Source organism: Struthio camelus, chromosome 2 (genome assembly GCF_040807025.1).
Source record: "Struthio camelus isolate bStrCam1 chromosome 2, bStrCam1.hap1, whole genome shotgun sequence".
NCBI classification, from domain to species: domain Eukaryota; kingdom Metazoa; phylum Chordata; class Aves; order Struthioniformes; family Struthionidae; genus Struthio; species Struthio camelus.
In genome coordinates this window covers 95,357,858-95,381,565 of record NC_090943.1, presented here as the reverse complement: position 1 = coordinate 95,381,565, position 23,708 = coordinate 95,357,858, and the positions used below count along the sequence as shown (strand labels likewise).

At 39.1% G+C, this 23,708-nt stretch overlaps 1 long non-coding RNA gene across 1 annotated transcript in view; it reads right to left on the bottom strand.

Moving 5' to 3' along the window:
- LOC104153058 (uncharacterized) overlaps nt 1-23,708 on the bottom strand; it is a 184,512-nt gene that overhangs the window by 129,529 nt on the left and 31,275 nt on the right. Inside the window, exons 2-4 of the long non-coding RNA XR_011139028.1 lie at nt 23,461-23,540; nt 22,570-22,657; nt 12,829-12,952 (exon numbers count right to left, since the gene is read on the bottom strand). This is a non-coding gene — a long non-coding RNA (uncharacterized lncRNA). The remainder of the gene's footprint in view (nt 1-12,828; nt 12,953-22,569; nt 22,658-23,460; nt 23,541-23,708) is intronic.

The following is a 23,708-nucleotide window of genomic DNA, read 5'->3' as shown; positions in this document are numbered from 1 at the left end:
TCCAAAAAAGAAGTAATTTTAGTTTACTGACTACACACTAGTTTAGCACAGCTAGGATGCAAGGCTCCCTCTCTATCTTGGGGCATGCAATCTTATAGCGCTCAAACTCAAGGAACATGCTCCAACCACCACTGTGGAGGGCAGATGAGGCAACACCTTCCTCCTACTGAATGAGGATATTTAACTAAGGTGTTCCTGGGCACAACAGAAAACCAAACTTTAAGCAGTCTAAGGTTTACTTTAAAATAAATAAAATAACTAAGAAAAAAAGAAGCACTTATAAATGTCCTATGCCTCCATGGCTGTGGAGGCAACTGAGCAGTGAAATGCCATGTTAAATCCTTTTTTTCTCCTTTGATGCTCTGATTTGAGACCTCTAATAATTCCAAAATCCATTTCAGTGAAGAGAAGAAGAGTCCAAAACCCTGGAAAATAAACTACCCAGAGTTCCTCGGGCTCTGCCTTCCTCCCACAGGTTTTCTGGCAGGAGGATCCAGCTCTACATTTGTACATCATTTTTGTGCTCCTTAATAACACTGAGATTCCTTTTGCTCGAGAAAGTTCTAACCACAAATTGAAGGCAGTCCACAAGGTTCACAAAGTACCTGGTGAGTTCTTGAATCAAAGTATATGAAGTACAGGAGGGTTGGGACATGGCCCAGAAAACTTGATCGCAGGATTGTATTTAGGTCAGCTTTGCAGAAACCAACATTTCAAATTCTGATAAAAAGACCTTTATAGCTAGGTTGCACATTAAGCAGTTTGTTGTCTGAAAAATAATGCTAGTTAAAGGAAAACTCTTTTCTTAATTATCTCAACCCTTTCATAGTCCTTTTTAATGAGGTTCAATCTGAGGGTTTTAGTATGTGTTTATTTTCTGAGTGAAGGAGAGGAGAAAGACAAAGTTTTTTCCTATGTGATGAAAATGATGGATCTGTATATTTTTTTCTTTTTTTGGAAGAGTTTTGGGATACACCCAGTGAAACAGCTCCCAAAGGTCAGATGGAAATAGCTCACGGAGAGACTTTTCCTCTCAACCTTTTTCCAGGATGTGATTTTTATGGTAAAGTTAAATAGCCCTGTAATGCAGCTGTTTAGTAATGGAAAGTTTAACACTTAGCTAGGTCACTGCTACATTGAAAGGCTATGTTGGGTCAGATCCTCAGCTGCTGTAAGTCAGCAGAACTCCACCGAAATCACTTATCACAACAGAACTTCACTGACATACAGTAGCTGAAAGTCTGTATGCAAATCTTCCAGAGACAAAACACCCACTTACAATAACCCTCTTCTTAATTCCTATCAAAGCCTCCATTGATGGGTGCTTTGCACATAAAGTAAGTAGGACTTAAGAAAGTCCTCTTTGCTTTCCTCATTCAAGAAGCCTCATTACTTTTGATACAGCTTACCTTCAAGAAAACTGGCTCTGGCCTTGAGGCGATTAGTTTTCAAACCAATTTGGTAAAGATTCTACTTCTCCATCAACTTCCTACTTCCTTTTCTTTGTTTCACATGGTGTTGTTAGCAGGTACATTGTTCTAATCCCACCTGTTCATTTCCCTAGACACAAACCTGAAATTCAGACATTTGTCTAGCCAAGGAGATTGAAAGTAACAGGAACATTAGCTTGTGCAATGACAGTAAAAATAAACAAACAAAAATGTGTGGAGCAGGCAGAAATTGGTTTTGAACCATTTTCCAAGTAGCTACAAACTGGTTGGCCAACAAGGGATCAGATGGGGTCAAAGGAAGTGCTACACATGGAGCCGTAGCAGAAAAACACTCACTTCTCATGTTAAAGCCCCTTTCTTCTTGCATCTCTCCAGATACCATAAATGAGCAATTAGAAATTGCAAAGCTCCCCAAGGCAAGAACAAAGGGTGCCACTGGCTGATGCTCCCCGGCAACTCATTTTCTCTTCTCCAAAACATTTGATGCAGATCTGAAAGCTTTTAGTTTAGCAGTCGGTGGCTGTCGTTTCAAGGATGTACTGTATGTTGTATTATTCACTGGTATGTTTTGCAACGCGAGGCTACAATGCAATGAGGGTATTTCACAGTGACATGAAAGTGACAGAAGCTAACCCTCGCCTTTCAAGCTTTTGTTCTGTTGCTGCAAAGTCATGGTTTGAAGTGATTGCTCAGAAATGAATCAAAGGGGAAAGTAAGCTGGGCACTGGAGCTAATGAACATAAATCCACAACTTTGTACCTCAAAATGAGGATTCTGATTTACATACATTTCTTGTTGTAGCAGCACTTCTGACTCCAGATGCGAGTGCCCAGTGTGCTTTAGAGACAGGGTATGGTTCTTAAGTCTAACTTAAAATAAATAATAAAAAAATGCATTTTTGTAACCTTTCAGCCAGGCACAACTGGTTGTGAGCAGCACTGAGCAGGAGAGAGTACAGCCAAGGCTCTTATCAAAGCTCATGAGGACGAATAGGGGATCGCTCTAGACAAGTCAATGCCTTTCATATAAACAATAAAAAAAAGAATACCAAAGCACCCCATCCACAGGCTGCCAAAATCAATGGGACTTAAATAGACTATAGATTATACCTATATTACAAATATATATGATTTAAGGCTCGCACTGACTAGTGCTAGCCAAAATAAGCCTGTAAGGTGTTTGTGCCAATTTTTAATATATTGAATTCCTCTTTTAATAATGTTTTGAGGAAAATAAAAATATTAATTTACGCATTCACTCTCATTGTCAAATGGCTCCAGCCCTTCTAGGCAACATTTTTCAGTACTGAACATTTTTAAATATTTCCGTGATTGTTAGAAGTGTCGTTATCATCTTTCAGTTATAGCCGCATCCTTCCTTAAGGCAATGTTTACCTGAGTGATAGTAAGGGAGACCCATATGCAGCAGGTTGTAAGGAATCCAACATTTCAGTTGTCTAATGAACTTTTTTCATAATTTCCTGTAGACTTAGCTCAATTCAGCATTTGATTTTGTGTTCCTTTATATACTTCTTTTTCAGTGTTGGACATAAAACTGAGTTACAGCCAACTTAAAGGAATTCAATACACGTGCATCAGTAACCTAAAATTATTGTAAGTTGTATTTTAGTTTTGACCAAACTGTTAAATATGCCTTCACATTTCCTTTCTTTTTAATCGTCACAGTGCAAGACAATTCAGCACCTTCACTGCTTCACCAGACAACTTGGGAATGGGGCTTTGTGCTAACAAGCTGGATTGCACGGCAAGGAACTTAGGCAAGAACTATGCACTAGTCAGAGATGAAAGAAAAAATGCAATATTGGAGAATGCAATTCTTTCCCATATGATTTAATACCTGCACTTTATCTTCCTCATCAGGCTTATCCCGCACTTAAAGCAGATCTTGTCTGCAGTGTAATCATACTTGAGCTGGCTTTAGCTAAATAATGTCAAGTACTAGGAGAAGCTCCCTGCAGCTTTGTGGAAAGGCAACCTTGCAGGGGAAGCGCACTATATTACATCAGGTAGCCAGGCTAGCACATACAGAGCTGGTTTGGGTACCTCTCCAAAGGCAGAATTGCTCCACAGTAGCAGATCCTAAATCATTTAAAGTGCACCTAGATAGAACTTTGAAAGGCCCAGTCTTGGATCACTTTTCAACTAAACTGCTTCTTTAGAAGACTGATGTAGTTGAAAGTAGGCCGATGCCATGATTCAAACTGCTATACTGAACAATGCTCCAGTGTTTTGGAATCTGAAGTTTCCCTAAGTACTTCTCCAACTCAGAGACTCAAACATCGCTTTTTGGTGACCTAAAATTACGTTCAAAATTCTGTTTTACAGGTTCTTAGAGCTGATTCCATGTTATGCTCTAGCCATTTCACATGGCTTAGAGAAAGCAAAGAGGTTAGATTATGGGTACAGAACGGTCACAGTACATACACTACCAGCAAGTACAGTAAAGGAATTCATTTAGGAGGCCATGATAATGAAGTCCCCTTGTCACAAAGCATCTGAGCTACTTTTTACGTCAGGTAATCTAAGGAAAAATTGGGGAGAGACAGCAGGGTTAACTAGTAATGGAAAGAGAAGAGAAAGAGCTGGCTTTACCCCTAGTCGTTAAAGGTAGCCTTGCCTTTCTGTGTAGTTTCAGTTTGCACTGATTTTTGCATGTAAAGCAAACATTCTCAGAACTATCCCAGAGCAAAAGTACTTAAGGTTAGGACCTTTGCAACATAAAAGGTTGCAAAGTTGCAACTGAGATTTTCCCTCCTTTGATCAGTTTAAATAATCTTTACATCTATGCTACAAAACTCCAGTATATCAGTTTTCCACTAGAAAAACAACTGTCAATCTACGGTTAAAGAGTAATTGCTGAGATCCTATGGCAATTCACTAGCACTGTTTCCAGCATTAAATTGCTTTTTTTAACTTGAGTTCAGTTCTTCTGCTATTAAAACTAACCAGCTTAGAATTAAGAATGTGTTTTCAGAACTCTAGTATTTCTAACAAAGTCAACCAAGCAAATACCAAAATTACAGAGCGGTAGACATAACCTCTCCCACGGGTTCAGTTGCTGTTGTACTTAATCCTATAGTGGTCAGTGATACTCTCTGAATGTAATGGAAGTGTGGATTAATAACACTGATATTACTGATGCACTCTAGATTTATACATACAGCTGAGAACAGAATCAATCAATTCTTTTCTAAATTTGTTCAACTTTCATTTATCAAAGCAGATATTTTCACTCCCTCTAATCATCTTGTTTCACTGATGTTTTTCAAGCAGGTAATTTCTGCTATTATTCACATGGTTAAGACTTCCAGTGACAGTAACTAACTATTCCCTCAGTGATAAATTCTACTAAGACAAAACAACCCAGTGATATCAAAACAATTCCCAATACTATGCTGTTTCATTAGAAAGAAATTGCTTCATTTTTTATTACAAAATAATCAACAGAATGTGAAGACAGTAAACATCCTAAGGAATACAAAATGCAAAACTGACATCCACTAACATATTTTGGTTAAAAAGTTTTGACAGCAATACAAACTGGAAGAGACATTCTGACTGCAAGAAATTCACAGAGGAACAGTTGATAGTTCCATAAAGACTTCAGACAGGTAGAAGATAAAGGTACAAGGTAATACAGAAAGATATATGTGATGAAGAAGGAAAGAGAAACAAAATATCCAGCAAATAAAGCATATCCCCTTCATCCCATCTACACCTCTAAAACACCAAACTGTGAAATTATGGCTAACAGCCATGAAGTCCAGAAAATATAAATGAATACTATGTACAGGACAGAATACGACATTTGACAGCCCTTACAGAAATTCAAATCACAGCATTTGGAGACACACAAATTTACTAAAAGGAAACTTAGCCCATCAAACAGAGTTGCCACAAACAACACTTAAGGAGGAAAAGTATAATTCCCAGGCCAGTCCTCAGCACCATAACAGATTATTTCAAGAAGGAAACCATCTATATTGGGGATCCCTATGTCCTCCACCAGGACATAAGTAACTCCTGTTGACATGCACATTGCGGGGAGAACGCTCTTGCTCAGTTTCAGGACACGGACATAGGTAGCATCTCCAGATGAACTTCAGGTGAATTTTACAGATAGATAGCAGTTGAGCTGAAATAATATTAAGCTGTCAAAAGCATGTCCTGCCTTGGGTAAGATCAGTACCCAACACCTAAAGATCAGAACCACACCAAACACGAAAAGCAAGAATATTCTTGGTTGTTTCTGTCTCTTCAGCATCCAAAGACCCAAAGAACCCTCTCAAAGTCTATTAGGTTTCAAATCTGAAGGAGGGACAATAAGCCCAGCACCTTATAGAACAAACTGAGGAAATGCGCTTTCCATCCATTCCCAGGTCTGCAAGGTAACAAAATGCCAGCAATGAAGATATCATCAATATAAACACGTCAGATGAAACTGCTTGTCACAAAAAGCACCCTAGATTTGTTTGCTCCAAAGTATCCCTTCCTTCAATGTTAAGTAAACTGCTGCCCGTTCAAGTCTCAATCACGCTGAGAAAAGCCCTTTGCAAGTTCAGGAAGTAGCTTCTAGACTTCTGATATCAATCTGCTCTCCAGAAAAAGAAAAGCCTCTCATTTGCCATCCTCTTTACTTCTGTGTTCATTTTCAGGACTAACCTGGGCCAGAAAGGGGAAACATTACTCACTAATACTGGATTTGCCACTAAAACATCATCCATCATAGTATTTGATATGCACTTTTAGGTTCTCTTTGCTTCTACTACGTTCCTGGTTTCACTTTTAGCTCCTTATTCTGTTTCCATTTCTGCCCTTTTCTTATTCCATGTAGGCTGTACACGTTCTGGTGTACAGTACAGCCAGGATGATGAACAGAGGTGAAGGAAAGTATACAGGAGGCAATAATACTCTGAGCCAGATCTCACCATTTCTGAAAGTAGCTTCACCCATCCAGAAAAAGTTATCTTACTCACAACTAAAGGATCAAGCTCTATAACAAAACAATTGGATAAGATTTCTACAGAGTATATCATTACTACATATATCATTACTACCTTCATTTGAAGGACCACCTAAGTTTCTGGAAAGGAACCCACAGACCATCTTAAGCAGTACTGCCATGTTGGTTCTCATTCATAAGCAAAATTAGGCCTCGTTTTGAATAGTCAATTATTATCTTTATTTTCTCTTTTTCTCACTCGCAATTAAATGTGTGCATATAAATTTTCTGGAAGCTTTTTCTTGACATCACAGTCAATGTTATAATGCCTTACAGACCACAGCACACAAAGAATGCCACCTTAGACAAAGAGAAGCCATAAACTTTATGGCAAACTTGTGTGCAATTGCTACGGATGACAACATTCAGCATTCCCTTCCTAACAATTGTCTTAATAAACATCTATGTGGAAGAACTATGTTTGGTGTTTATCTAAGTGGGAACAGCAGGACTTAAGCAAAACTAGGACAGGATAAATGCATTATTTTTACTTTCCACATAGAAGGAACATAAGAATATCCTATATACAAAGTGTAGCATATGAATAATACTTTCATTATTTTTGACTGAAGCATTAGACCTTGGATGTGCATCTTTTCTCTCTTCAGGCTTCAGAACTTTGAGGTTGCCATTGCTGCTGTCATTCCAAATAGAAATGCTATTCCAGATCTAGGATCTCATTCCATTGTTAGAGGAAGCATTGTGGAAGTGTCCCATCTGCTTACCTGGCAGGTAATGTTAATGAACATTGTACACTGTTAACGAAATGAGGTTGGCAGATAATGAATGAGTGAATGCAGACACGGGAATTCTTACAGTGCCCAGAGAACTCTACCTAGCACATTGCACTTCTTCATGCTAGTGTTACACTACATCCGAGGAAGGGGAACGATGCTATTTTCAAATACAAATCTGCATCCCTCTCACTTCCAGCTTCACAGTTCTCTGTGAAGAAAGAAAGGCCCACATGATTTGATTCTACAGGCAGCTGAGAGTAAAATCTGTTCTGTCATGCTTCATTGTGAATAACAATGCTTATAATATCTCTGTAAGATGTAATTTTTTCATGTCAATAGAAAGTTGATATTCATAATCTAAGCAATAATTATCCTTTGTAAGTGCCCTTCTTTTTGGCTGCCACTCTCATTAAGGCTATTTCAATGCACCGTCCCCAGGCCGTAGACAAAATGCAGCTATTTACTCTGATGGAGAGAGGAGAAAGAGATTTTTGTTGTATGTTGTATGGAAAAAAAAATGTAAAAAAAAGCTGTTTTATTTTTTAATGCTATTAGCCTAGTGCTTGGGGTTTCTCCCTCCTTGAATTTATTCTTATTGTTTTGAAAAACAAAAATGTGTTAGCATTAAAAGGGGGGACATTCCAACTCCTCCACACGTAAAGTCATTTCTTTGTTATTCTTTTTGCTGTTTAATTACTGAGGGTAGACTGTATAATTCCCTCTCTGAATAGATGCTTTATTGAAAATAGTTTACCTGTTTTGAGAAGAGCAATTAACTTTGATTTATAAGCCCTAACTAAAAGGCACAGAATCCCATTGCCTCTGTATGTGTGTAAGAACCCATCCGCACAGAACATGAGGGGGAAAAAAGGGATTTCCTCGTAACTGCCATGAAACTACTGACCTAAAGCCTGAGGACTCTAACCTGATATTTTTAGCATTACACACGCATATAGCTTGGTCTTGTCTTCTTACATTGTTATGCATATGGCTCCAGGGGAAGCATACTCTGCTCTTTATCCAGCTGCTAAGTTGTACCCACAGCTACGTATTTTTTGAGAGCAGGCTTAACTCTTGCTTTTCTACATATTTCACTTATTGCCATGAGCTATTAGGAAGTAGACTTTTACACGCACTCAGAAAACCTGTGTAAACTAAAAGTCACTTAAATCTGGCAAACACAATAGGTGATTGGACTTCTGCAAGAAATGGCCCTCTGTTGACATATAACAAAAGATCCCACAGTCAGATATGTGTCCCATAGCCCGGACTCTCCCCAGCAGGCAGCTTCAGTAGATGCTGCCATAAAGGGTTTGGCAAACCTTCTAATCCTCCGTTGTTTGTCCTTTGTTAGGATAGCATAAGCTCTAAAAGAAACACATAATTCATACATTAGACACACAGAGGGAAAAAAAATCCAGTCTTTCATCCATCATACAGATTGCTGTGCAAGGGTTCACTTAGTATAAACAAAGCACACAAGGCAAGATCTCTTGATCATTCACCTCTCTAAGATTAACTGCGAGTACATCTCCTGCTGTTTCGCTGATACTAAACAACAGTAAACCTTCCTCTTTTCCTGTTACGGTATCTCAAATGTCGGATGAGGAGAAAAACTTGGCAGAAAAATGAAAGAAGTAAACAGAGTGAATATCATTATTCTCTGATATGCTCTATCAGTGGCTTCTCACAAAATGGCAGCTGTCAGGTTTAGGAGTGCCTAAGTTGTGCTTAAACAGGCACCATTCCAGAGCACAGTCAACCAGCTATACAGATGGAGCAAGTACAGTAGCAAGTAAAAGAGTACCTTAGGAAAGTGGTAAGGTGAGGATGAAGCAAAACTTCAATGCAAAAAAATGCGTTATTTTCCATTTTTTCACATAAGGAACATCAGAATATATGAAATATAGTCCACAAATTGATATTTATTTTCAGTATCTTCGGCTGAAGCACAAGAACTGTGTGTCAGAATGACTACGCTCCTGAAGTTTTCTTCACAACTTGGTAGGATTAAGGGGAGTGGAGATGTCTGAAATACCCTATTAAAAACTCTGCAAACTACTCACTTCCCCCAGGAAGGGCCAACACCATTTCCAGACTCTGGATCAGCATCACAATTTTCTTTAATTCTTCTGCACAAACCAATTGCCCCTGATGACAGCAAAGATTCCAACAGCTGCCCCCAAATCTTTACTTTGCTAGCTCTTTTCCCCAGCTGACCACCTTCCAGCAAGCAAATAGCTGATCAGTCATCAAAGTCCTTGAAGGACTATCCAGGTGGAGAGAAAGGCCATAGCATGGGAGATCTGCCCAGTGGGATGGCTGTTCATACCCCCAAACCCTTCCCCTGCCTCACCTGATTCTGATTCATACCTGATGCTCTGCTCCCACTGCTGTTGATTAATTGATCTTTTTTCTGTGTGCAATCACTTGTTGTTCATTATCATAACTATATGTTTCAGTCCCCTGAGGGAAGATAACTTGACAGCTTGGTGCTATGTGTCACGGCTCGTCCACATGGAACGCTCAGGAAAATTCATCTGAATTATCCTTTCAAGTGGATTAGCTGAACCACATTAAAAGCCCGGAATATACGTATGTGACCTGAATTTGTTTTAGTTTAATTTGTTGCAGAAATGAATTAAGCAAAATTAAATTAAGCCACTTTTATTCTAAATATGTGAATTCACAGAGCTATAATCTGGTTTATCTAATGTACTTTGAGATTAGACCTGCACAGGCAAACCTTTACAATCCAAGAATTAGTGTCCTAGACAATTTTGCCATACATGCTAGTTCAGGAACATGCTTGGTGAAACAAATCAGAGCAGCCAGTCAAAGTACCATTCTCAATTTTCCATTCACAAGCTGCTCTGTGAATCCTCTGTCTGCAGCCATTATGGAGACTGAATGCCCGAATTCTACATGCCTGTCATTGACCTCCACCTTCTGAGACCTGCTTCTCCTGGACAGAGATATAAATCAGAACAAATGAGCTTCAAAAACACGAGGAGAAAGCTGGCATAAACTAAAGGAATGGAATGCAGCCAGGAAGTACACAGAGGTAAAAGAAACACCCTGTCATTTCAGTGGAAAGCAAAACCAGGGGGATTCTCTGTGCTATTTTACTTAGCACAATTTTACTTAGCACAGAAACCCTGAAAAACCAGTGGATGGCCAGAGGGTACAATGTGGTGACGGAAGACTGGGGACAGGGGAGAAACGTAAGTTATCTTTATACGTATTTTTCAAATTAACAAATATAATTCTCTATAGAAAACATGAGGTAGCCTGGGAAGAGCTCCAATAAGCAGCAGGCTGAGAGCCAGCTTTGGCTTGAGACACTGAAATAGAAAAAAAAAAAAAAAAGTCCTCAGCTGAGAGGGCTGAATCCCTAATGCACTAAGAACAATGATGCCAATCCCAGCATTCATTACAGACACAAACTAGACCCCACTGGTGAGAAGGACCCAGAGAGAAAGCATCATTTTCAATGACAAAGTCATCAAAAGCCACGCACATCCTTTCTTACGACCCCAATGCTTTCGGAAGAGAGGATGCTGGGCTGCAGAGGGAGCTGTACACATGCACTTTCAGTGCAGCACTTGATGAGGAAAGATGGTCCTCCAAATTATAATGACATTTCGGAGACGCATTCCTCCGTATGGGGTATCAACACACAGACTCCATAGGGTTCAGTGGAAACTTCCATATTGCTGGCTATACATATATATATTTATGTGTGTCTACATTTAATCTGTGGGTTTAATCTGTGGGTTTTCTAACCCAGCTCTCCGTTTGCTAGATTGAAGCTGTGCTCCCTGACACGACAGTTTTGTTTCATGCGCAGGTACCATGGTTTAATCTGGACTGATGCAGTATTTCCATTCTTATTTAACACAGAAAATCTGTCCTTCTTCCAAGGAAAAGAGCACAGCACTGACACAACACATACGTGGTTTAAAACTCTTAATTAACTAATGACTACACCTTCTTTTGAGCCTACAGCAAAGTGCCTCTGTCAGCACAAAGAATGCCCACATGGATATCCACTTAGTTTACTACCGGTACCAAGGAGATAAAAGGTCTAAAAGCACGCTTTATGGCCAGTCATTTCAAAAGAAGTTGAATTTTATAGTACTCATATGGCCAACATACAAGCGGTAAGTAATCTTACCAATGGATAAAGTACAGCAGTGCTTGAATATTACACATATTTGCAATGTGAAAAGGTTTCACAAAGGCCTGTGATTCTGTAGAAAATACAATGTGCCTGCTAATTTTGTTAATCTAAATTGATACTTAATTTAAATAAAAATGGAGCAGAGAAGCCAGCTTACAAAAGGCAACATGTATTCTATTTAATAGGTAATTAAGTAGACAGGGTGTATTTGATTCAGCAAATTCTGGCGCAAATATGCTTCTCCTCCAAATACAGAGGCTGAAGAAAAAGCTACAAATTCAATGCACATATGTTAAACATCTGCAAGTGCATCAGACTTTGGAATTCTCAGTCTGTACTAAAAACAGCATCATGCCTAGGAGGAACCTAAGCTATGAATAGAAAGTAGAAACCACCATTATGGTTGTTTCAATCTAAGTTCACGGTGATTTACAATTCAGATGATTCCATCCAAAGAAGAAGACTGGTCTATTAGCAATGGAAGCTATTTCAGATACCATCACTGCAGTCACCATCCTAACATGCAAATACTTGCATATGGCACTGATGGTAGCCAGTATAAAAATGTGGTGGCAACAACATTCAAAATGAGCAGTCCTGACAAAAGTTCTGAAGTCCTGTGCTTCAGCTGAGAAGAACCTATGCTCTTTCCTAGGTTATGCTAAGGCGCAAATAGCAGTTTGACAATATATTTTCAATCAAACGTTGCTAAACATGAAAGCTAACAATTTACCCATTTTCTGTCAACCTGCTTTGAGCCAGGCCTAATGGGAGGCTGAAAGCAAATGTACGACTATATCGGGCGGGGAGGGGGGGAGGAACTCTTGAATAAATACTCTAGAAAAATTATAAATGGAGTAAAAGAGGCATTACAGCTGGACTGTCTCTGAAAGCTTATCATCTGTCAAGGTCTTTGACTTGCCCAGGTGCTCCTTAAAGTCACTTAGCAAGACTGTTTTGATCAGAGATCGCAGAAGACTAATTTACAGACTGTTTTTTCCCTTTCATCTCAGAGGCAATTCTCTGGGTTAGGTTAGTCCCAGTGCTGTTAAAATAATTCATTTAAAGAATAGACAATACAGAACATGTACAGAAACTCCCACAATTAAACGTAAGTATGGATCAACAAGAACAACTTTGAAAAAGAATTGGAAGTACAAAGAGTTGATGTACACGTTTAAAAATCAGAACATAGAGATACCTTTTTAAAATAAGATTTACATGTATGAGGTAAAAGGAATATACACTGACAGAGAAACATAAATACCTCCTCACCTCAGTCAAACACAACATCTAGAGCCCGGTGAGTAAAAAGTGTCGAGGATATCTGTCTTGAATTTGACTTCTTGGAGTAAGTGTAATCTCCTTGCCTTGTGTAAACCTGGGCACGTTTGTCATTTTGGTATAGACCTGCAGAAACCAGAACACAGCTTACCTTAAACTTGCAACAGTTTGCAGCAGTGGGGCATTAGAGTAGCATATGCCTGCTAGCAGTTGATCAGTGCTGGTCTCATTAGCAGCAAGAGGTCACATTTTTACATAACTCTACTAGAAACTGCCTGAAAAATGAGCAGAAAAAGATAACATTGCCTTATGATATGAGAAAGTTCAAATGCCATTCCTAATTCCCACATATTTCAAGAGCTACAGAGAAATAAATTTGTAAGAGAAGAAAAGTGATGTTTGAGTTATTCAACATGAGAAACGAGACGATTTCTTTTGTGTGTAGTCCATATATTTTTTACCAAAAATCCTCTACTTTCAGGAGTAGTCTTTGGTGGAACACTATGGAAGAAATACACTAAAAAGGCAAGGTTGTCCTATTTGAGGTTAAGAGAGAAGGAGTATCCCAGTTTGCCTATCAACTTCAATCAACTTCCCTCTAGGCACATGTATTGTGCTTATCACCAGGGTATCTTGGCAGTTAATACAGCCATATGTCCATGATGTTCTCACAACTTTGCATACAAATGCTGTAATTTCATGCACAATTTATGAACTTGCATTTAAGAGTGTGATTCCATGTGAACAGCTCTGAAACTCTGAGCCAGCAAAACTCTCTTTAATAAAGTGGGACTGAAAAACTGCCACAGCTTTTACCTTTTGTATGCATGTGCATGTCTTCCTGTCACCATCATTCAAGCCCAGGCTATAAGGATAGTTGTGGAGAGGGCATTTTTTCAACAAACAAATTCTCAGTTTTAGGCAGAAAAATCCCTAGCTGCAAGGTAATCCTGTTTTCACTCTGAGAATTTAAATAGTCGAAGCGGTAGAGAAGAGGGACAAATAGAAATCAAACTAACTGAAGACGCTCTTAGTTTCCCTTTTGAACACGTTCCATAGATTTCTCCATCATCAGCAGATTATTTGCTGTCCAAGCACCCACCCAAGCCCAGCTCTTTTCATTGTAACATAGTCTTCAAAGCTGAAGTAATTTGTGTTCTCTCACACACGTCACGACCGACTCTTTGTTAGGTAGGAACTCATTTCAATTATCTCACATAAATTCACACGCTGCTAATGAACACTTGTAGTGCAGAGCCTTCTGCCAGGCCTCTTCACAACTGCAATGGTGACTCGTGATCTTATTTGTCATCCCAGAGTTTTCCAAAGCCAGAGACATGTCACCTCATTGCCTCAAAGTGACAAAAAAACCTACACAACTGTGGCAGCCTGGTGAGCCGTCCCTCAGTCTAGGGCTCCCTTATTGCAAGGTCCATATTGTGTGCCAATTACAGCCACTGTACCAGGGGAAATTGGGGCAGGTTATAGCCACATACTCTCTCTACCTCTCGTGAGTGAGAAATCAGAGAATAAGACTCAGAACCTCATGGTTAATTTACCATTGAGGAGATTGATTTGGCTCCCCGTGACTGTTCTTTTATTAGTATTCTAGATCTTGCCACATTGTCATTTACTGTGGCTTGGCAGGTGCTTTGCAGCTGCTGCTCCACATCAGGAAGCAAATACTCTGTCTTGTGCCTCCCAGATGAAGAAAATGTAGCCTATGAGACATAATAAGAGATTCCCCATAGCCTCCATAGAAACTGGGAATGCCATAATGGTACACTGGGTAATACGTGGAGAGACAAAAGAGCAATAGAGTCCTGAAAAGAGTCCATGCATCTAATATATTTCCAAAAAAATGATCGCTTTCCCGCAAGACATATGGAAACAACTGCTTTAACTGACTGTATAATGCCCCTTCATGCAGACAAGGCCAATCTGCTTGACAGATGACACCAAGCCGAGAAACGCATGAGTGTTCTCCTTGGGCCAAGAAGCAATAATGTCTCTGCGCTAGAGTTACTGCCACTATTAAGACTAGGTGCAGAATATTAATTATATTCACAGCAGAAGTAAAGGCTGTGGCACAGCAGCGTAATAGCAGTGAGACTGTCATTTCCCAGTCCAAACTTCCCTAATTAAGTCCCAGTGGATGTCTCCCGTTCAGGTCTTGATTTCAAAGGACATTAAAAAAAAATAAAGCAAACAAGAAAACATAGTTTAAGTCCTATACAAGCAATGAGGGACAAAAGTTTTGAGCTTATTAATTTGTTTTTTCATGTAGGAATTGTCCACCATCCTACTTTGACAGCATTCACACTGCAGAATCTAACTGACCTTAAAGTTAGGCAGGATTTGGTACACTTGAGACTCACTTTACACATTTTAGCTCAACACTCGCAGATGAATGAGAGCAAAGGAAAGCCATCATCATGTTGCTCCATGTCTCCATATGATAACGATATCTTACAGTCAGGAAAGTAATGTACAGCCTAATCCCAACACTAGGGCTTGGCATCATGGCACCTAGTGCAGCTATTTATATTTCCAGTTCCTTGAATGGCGTACATGAATTTCATAAACATTTCTGCATATCTGTTTTTCTCTTTTTTTATGGTACAAATTTTCTACGTATTTCTGCTGCTTGGTACTTTTATTGAAATGTTATTCCCTGGAAAAAAGAAAAAAGGAGACTCCAACGGCAAATACACCTCCAAAGGAAGATTGCACCTTTTAAATTTTGCCTTCTCAGTGAAGTTTGAAATTGCATTTTTTCAATGTAGAAGTTTCAACCTGCTTCTGTTTATTTTGCTTCAAGAGGAAAAAGTTAATCCACTGCTTTTTAGTCTTACACCTTTGACAATGGACTACTGGAAAGCAAAAAAAAGGGGAAGGGAGAGAGATGAAATTACAAAGATGAACACATCTGAAGAGGAAGAAATCATAGCGTTTGGGGCAAGATGCTCCTTTTCCTTTTCAATATTTTCATTTCACTTCTGTTTCCCGAGTAGTCAATCCACTCATTTGTCTATATAGCTGTTTACTTTTTCAAATTAAACTAGTTCTCTTACAAGCTTATCCATTTAATTCTCTTGGAGGAGTGTTGAAGAAATCATGAGTCAGTGGTTTATACAATTGTCGTTTCTTTTTCCCGGGTTATTAAAAACTAGTAACATGTCATTTAATTAGACTATACAATGAGAATCCACTTAGAGATTAGAAGTAGACTTAAAAACTGCCAATCTTCTTCCCTGCTACCAAGCAAGACTTTATAATAAAACATTATTCCTTATAACTGAATTTAGTAATTACAAAGGGCCTCATTCTTCATTACATTCACCATAGCTATACCTATTTCCATAAGTTATCATCTCATTTATTTGTACCAAGAGTATTATTAAATATAGTATTAATTTATCTGAGCAGGGTAAGGAAAGAAATCCTTAGAGGGTATTATTGGTAATGGTCTGAAACAAAGCTTTTTGCTTATTCAAAGCCTCTACAAGCACCCACAGTATTAACTCTCTCACCACAGCATGGCAATGCTCTAGAGCCCTGAGCAGGGGGCCTGCGTAAGAGGTGAAAGGGCCATTCAGTGGCCATGTCCATTCAAAGCATGATTTTTGTGCTAAGCCTTGAACTTAGATGACAATTACTGTCAGCTGGAACATAGACCTCTTTCCCTAAGGAAATGAACCGAGACCTCCAATTTATTTCATATAGGCTGTTTAAGAGCTATTGGATAATAATGGCCTTCAGTCGCTGCCAACCCATGGTGAATTTAAAATAGTGACCTAGAGGTGAAAGGCTCTACGTTATAATCCCCTAGGCATATAGTCCCTCTATCATGCCATTTAACATGCAACTTGGTCCTGGGACTACATTTATTTATACCACCATATTTCATGTTATATTGTTCAAGGTTAATAAAGCCTCATTAATAGATGCCAGTAGACCCCATAAAGCTCTCCAAGATTTCATTTTACAGTAATGGCAAAGAACTTCACAATTTATTTTTCCCTGTCCAATCTCAAATACCCTACAGCAAAGGCTAAAATGTGGGAGAGGGGGAAAAAAAAAAAGGTATCTATCTGTTGAGGAAAAGTCAAAAGTAGTATTGGTCTGCAGGTCACTGTTAGTTATGGAACCGTTTGTCGTGCGTGATAAGTTAACTAAAACTTTCTTCTCTTGCTGCTATAGAGATAACAGTGTAGGGAGGAGAGGAAGTATAATTCTTCAAAAAACATGACAGGAAAAAAGATATCTGCATAACTTAACTCTTCATTTAAGATAGCCACACTCCTCTATAAAAGCATTAAGAAAACATTGTTCTGCATAAATAGACACGTGGACTGTATGATGAGGAGAAGGCAGAGAAAAATGCCCTGTAAGAGGCAAATATACCTTTCTCCATGCACCATACTGTACATTCCATGCTATGTCTAGTATGGCTTCAAGGAAAAAACCTGGCTAATAATGACAACATTTTCTAATTGTTGCATCTTTTTTCAAAATTCCCATTGACTTGATTTGAATCACAATTTCACCTTTGATCTTAAATAAGCCACTATTTTCTAGCATTTCAGTCCTCTGAACTTCTGAAAAACTAAGGAGACTTTCTTATATGTAATCACAGGGGCCTCTGTGCCTTGGGGACTTTATATTTGGATTCTGAATATCACTTAAAATTAATGCATTGTATTTTCTTTTTAAGTATAGAAAAGAAGGGGTTTTTTTTCCAAAATAAAAAGATTGTTTTGTTTTCTTTTATTAAAAAAAGAGCTTCTTACAGGGCTCTTCAGTATTGGGAATTCAGTAGAAGTTCCTAATACCTTTTTTATCTTGTTTAATGCCAGAACAGCTCTAGAACACTCAGAAAAGAAAAAAAATTAACATATTAGCTGAAGAGAGTTCTTTAAAGTTGTATATTACAGAAACACACCGAAGCTTTTAGAAGGAATATAACAGACGCAGCTGAAGGAGGGTGCCAATAGGTCATGGCAGGAACGAGATGTGAATTTTTACTTTTTTTACAAATATAAATGAGGAGAAAGTACACCCAGCAATCAGCTTTGAAAGGAAAGGGCAAACTTTGCCTCTGAACATATATACAATTCCAAAATAAAAATGCAGCATTTCTTCACCAGACAGTTCCCAATCCATACAAATAAAACACACTTTGTGGAAGATAAGAGAGGGGTTGAGAAGCAAAATGATTTGTCCGAGGTCACAAACGTAGCAGACAAAGAAAGAAACCTGAGATTCCCGACTCTTTGTGCTGGGCTAAATCTAAAGGAGAAGAGGTCAGCTCTAATTTGATATTCTTGCATATAGCTAATTCTCTTCACTTCTCCCTCTCTGCCCCCTCCCCCCTCAAAAAAAATTAACATTTAGGTGAAGGTGGAATTTGAGGGTTTTAGAGCTGAATAGATAAATATTATACTGTTTGAGAGCCGCAACACATATCAGTCAGTGCTTTCCATAATAATGAAGTGGAACTTAAAGAATTACAAAATGCCTGTCCCCTCAGTTTTATACTTACGTATGGTCAAGTACAATTTCAGCTCCACACTCTAAAAAATGAAAAGCTTTCCCTAAAAAGTGAGTTTACATTGAGTGGAAAGACTGTCAGTTTCCGTATTATCTCAGAAAGAACAAGGAGTAAATGTACAAGGAAAACCAAGAAAGTGACAACTGAAAAAATGAAGATGACATGTCAAAACTTGTAAAAACCATATATTCAGATATATAGCCCATAATCAAGATTTTGTTAGATTTCTGTTGTACTTGGGTATTTACAAAGTCAGGACTTACAAACAAGTGCCAAGATTCATAGTATTACAAATATTAGGAAGAAAGATTCTCTACAGGAACAACTGTCTCAAAAAACACGAGCCTGATTCAATGAAATACTAACACACTTGCACAATTTTTTAAATTGAAAAACAATGGGATCTAGAATAAAATTAAACATTTTCTTAAAAGCTTTACTGAAAAGAGATGAGATTGCTCACATATGAAACTGAAAATTCACATTTTATTCCCCAGAAATCATGATCTTTCATCTAGATTGTCTCTGGAGACGGGAATTTCATCAGTCCCTTTCAGAAGTTTTTGTCAAAGGTTAAAAGATGCCCCTTTCAAGTTTTACATCTTGAAACTTTGTTTTAATAAACTACTGTATACTGATGCTGATCTCTACAATGTGATTTTCAGGAACAAAGAAATCAAGACAAGACCATTCTCCTTGTAAGCATAAGCATCCCTGTGCTCTGTCTGTTGCATTTTCACCCAGGTTCCTTCTACTGGGAAGTTTATTTGCCAAATTTCAGTGATGGCATGACAGTTTATGTTAACTGAGAGCCTCAGTCTTTCTGCTCACTTGTTTTTTTTTGAAATCATATTGAAATTTGTCTGGATGGGAAATACCTTTTTATTTTGCGCTATAAATCAAAAGAATGGTTGCAAACCAAGTACACTTCAAAAGCTGTCTATCATGTCGTTATATTTAGCTGCTCCCCTTTGCTTCACGCTTGTTTGCAGCATAGAAGACTGCAGAAGGTTTACTTATAATCCTGATACTATCTTTGCTTCCTTTTGTTTTAGTTGGTCATTTTCCCTCCCTTTCTCGTACCTGTCTTTCACACTTTCGACTTCCAAGAACGGCTTCAAAACACAGATTATACTGGAATTGTTCATCCCCTGCGTGCAATAATGTGTTGTACAATCTAATAAAGATCAGATAAAACTCAAGTCTAGCCGAGAGAAAGCAGAGACTCAAAATATAAAGTCCAAGGCTGAATTAGAACCACTGCCCAGGCCAGGGGAAGAAGGGCCTTTAATATTGCTGTGCTTAATACTGCTTTAAGGAATGCAGAAGACAGGACAACATATTAGAACTACATTTCCATACTGCAAGAACTGCAGAACTTGCATACTTGCATACTGCGAGAATATCTACAGATAGCTGTCTCAAGAACCTGTATTTAGTTTAGTATTCAGTTCTGCCTATAACTGTTTGCATCTAAGTATTGATCTTCACAAGTAAAAGAAATTAGCTGGACAACATTAGGCTTTGACCTTCATTTAACAGTAACAAGCTCTTGCACTGTGTTTGCAATTAGAACACAAGGGTCAGGAAGCAAAAATAAGATATTTTTAATAATTATATAATAGTCTTAATTTGTCTCTATCAATCTCTAATACTTCACATAATATACAAACAAGCTCTGATTTATCTTCACACATCCATTCTGCATTATTCAGGACCATCACAACCAGTTGCCTCATTTTTACCTATTCATTAGTCACAACAGCTTTAAAGAAGAAGCATTTTAGAGGAGGTGGGATGGACTTCATACTGAAGCCAAGGGACCAGTTGCAACAGGAAAGGCACAAACATCTATCCACATACTTGCATTTCTAGGATGATGCTGAACTCTAGAGGATCTGCAAATATTTGTCAAGATGAGGTGTCAGTATGAAATCACAAATATAAAAGGGCCTACCACAGGATGGACTTCAAACAATGTCCTGCTTATCATCACTCCTCCATTACTTGACAGACATACCTAAACACTTAATGAGATAAGGGAGAAGTCACAAGTGCAGATGTAATCCAATGAGATCTCAGGATACATAAACATGCATGAATGCCCCAAATAAGAAATCTACTTTCAGGCAGTGACCTAAGAAGACCTGGGTGCCCCTAGAGTTAATAAGCACTCTATTTTTTTTTTCAAAATGTGGTTTTGTTGAGAATGAATGTTTCCTTTGGAGGAAAAAAAGAAAAAAAATCAAACCGTGAGGGAACTTTTCAACATTCAGCATCCCAAGTGATAACATCAATGAGAAAAATACTGTTTTGAATCAACTTCTCTTTCAGATTTCGAAACGGTGGGGAAAGCACATACTCCTGAGTACTAGTACATCACACACTCCTTCTGCCTCTCAGCACACAATAACTTTTCCAAATTCCCAGTTTGGATAAACCAGAAGGGTTGTTTCCTGTCCTCATTATTGAATAGTAAAGGAAAGGAGGAAAAGGGAGGAAGATTTAAAAGCTATGTGTACACAGTTAGGTGAAGACATACATGAATTTACTCTGCCCGTGCTCTGAAGTGGTTCGCAGCAAGGTAACGCCTGTCTAGAAAATGCAGAGGTACATTAACTTGGGTACAGAGCTGTGTTAACGTGTCCCGCCTGTCAGCACATTCTCATTTCTCTCGCACCGCTTATTCTTGCTGCATCCTTTGGCAAGAGATTATCCAAGGCAGTTACTCGCAATAACAAGGGCTTAGACTCAATGACCCAGACGGTCCTTTAGCCTGAAGTTCCTCTGAGTAGTATAATTCCCTCCCCAGCCATATTCCATAAGCTGTGACTTTCCAAGTAATAACACAATTGACCTTTTCCTTACATACAACAATATCGTTTATTGAAAGCAAAAATATTTGTTTGTATCCTAGCACTAAGTTGTACCACGGTGGCTGGGCAAATTAACATTCTGTTTGTGCACAAGGACATCACAGAAAAGAGGTAACACTGGCATCCAAAGAAAGAGTTTTATCTATAAAATATTTTATTTTAGACTATTAGGCCTGGCTTTAAGTTACATTTTAACCATAAACATAGGAGAAGCTGTCCCAGATGGTGAATGTAAAACGTGCTGTAAATTTTAATGAAGCAAATAAGTCACTAATAACTACAATGCCAACACTGCTGTGTTTTTGGTACATGTTAATAAAGCAAAATTAAAAAGGAGCATGCAGCATTTAAATAACTGCCTAAGATGCCTAATATAATTTGCTAATTCAGCTATTCACACTTTGATTGCACAGCCCCTGGTCATCTGCTCAAGTACAGCTGCCTCATGTAAAAACAAATAAAAAAAAAAGTTTTATTGTCCACCAGATGTCCCAGCTTGTAATACTTGCTGATATATTTCAGGTCACCCAAAGTTCAGGCACATTTAAAAATTGATTGCTCTTGGATGGGCAACCTTATGACAGTGGTTGAGGCACTTGGGCTCTGGGTTTCAGCACACGGGGAGATGGAGAAGCTGTTTTGGAGTAAAAGGGACGTGCTTTCTTGTTCTCTTGTATCACAGGCACCCAGAGCAGATAATGACTACAACAGCTCAGGGTACTTGCCCATGCAATGCAAAGGGGAAAATTCAGGCAGCACAAAAAAACCTCCCTCATTAGGTCACTGAAAACCCATGTAGAGGATCATACTGGGTTTGCTTTGTTTTTTTAGAAGAGATTTTTATTTTATTTTATTCAAAGCATCAAGGCACAGGCACAACAGCCATTGGCGTTCTACACCAGCACTCTCCCTACTCCTGATTGGGAGCTAGTCCATGTATGTAGCACAGCCAGTGCCTCTCCCCAAATCACATGTAAAAATCAATGGAGCAGAGTTATCAGCTGGAGCTAAAACATCTTGCAGCAAGGGTGCCTGTGGAGTGCTGCACACAGGCAGGTTTGAAATCAGCATGCAACATTTTATGTATGGATTTTACAGTGCTGACTAGGGAAAAGAGGGACTGAAGGGAAGGAGGGCTTGTTCCTACACATGCTCCTCCTTCTCCGGAGAAGAAGGGCCACAGTGAAAGAAAGGCATCTGGACAGGGCCAAGAACCCCTGCCAGAGCCACTGTGAATGCACAGATGCAGCACATCGACCCTCGCGCCCGAGTACTATCAGGAAGCATTGAGAAAGCTAATGATTTTATATAAGGGTCCACTACATCTGAAATATTATGCCTTTATCGGAAAAGGTACAATGCAACCTGAAACTTCCCAAACACGTTGAGATGTTTCAGAGCAACTTTTTCTGTAGTGGAACCTGCACAGTCTGTCTTACCAGCACAAGCATCTGTTTCTCACCTTCTGCGATGATTTACAAGGAGGAATGTCCTGACAGGAATATTTTGCCAGGAATAATGTTGTGCCGTTATACATAATTTACACGGTGCTGTAGAAGACAGAAGAAGTTACATGTTTACCAAGCATCCACCTCTCAGTGTAAGGTTCCTCTTAGTGCACTGAACTTTCACAACTGCGTATAGCCAGGACAACCCCCACAGGACTTAAACTTGCATTAAAATTAACAAATTGGTCACTTGATTAAAATCTTTTCTCCTTGGGCTTTGCTACTATTAGCTCCAGAACAAAGAACAATAGCAGAAACACAGAGTTACTCATCTGCTTCTTCATTCCAGACAAAACTGAAAGTCCATTCTGTCCTACAGAGCACAGATTTTTTAGAAGGATTGTTAATGTTTACGAAAGGACCCCTGACCTAGCCTTTACATTTGAACTTGTACAGCTTTTAACCATCAGTCTGGCTGGGTCTCCAAAGCCTGCATTTGCCATGTCTGTTTCCACAGCTTGTCAGCTCACTATCCATTTTTTCCCTTCTCAACATCCATTTGTTCGTCATCTCCACAGTCTGCTAGCTGCATCGCCTGTACAAGGCTTCTCGGAGTCACCTCTACTAAAATTCTCCTTTTATTTCTGACTCTTGACTTTGATAACCATGGCCATTTCCTTAAATACCTTTCCAAATCCCAGTCCTCCTCACACTTGTGCCTGCCTTCTAACCGCACCTGGCAAAGAAACCACTGTCGCTATACCCTTCATCCTTCCTTGTCTTCGTTTTAAAACTTTATTCCCGCCTACCCTAACGACCTACCGGTGTTTCTGAACTGGGCCTCTCAGTGGGGCAGGGAAAAAGCCCAAAGCAGATGAAGCAACAGTTATCTTAAAGTGACTAACCTTCATTACAGCCGAGGAACGCTGCTGCACTGGAATAGGCATTACCCAAGAAGCCCCAAATCGGCAGGCCCTCCGCTGCGCTGTACAACACAAACGGGAACGGGGAAAGAGGAATGTGGTTAGTGACAAGCTGGGTGCTAGCCTTGGGCTCTGCCCAGAGCCTCTCTGTGACTTTGTGCAGCTGGTGAAGCGGCTGACCTAATGTGTTTCCCACACATTAAGGCAGTGGAAGTATTGTTCAGCAACGC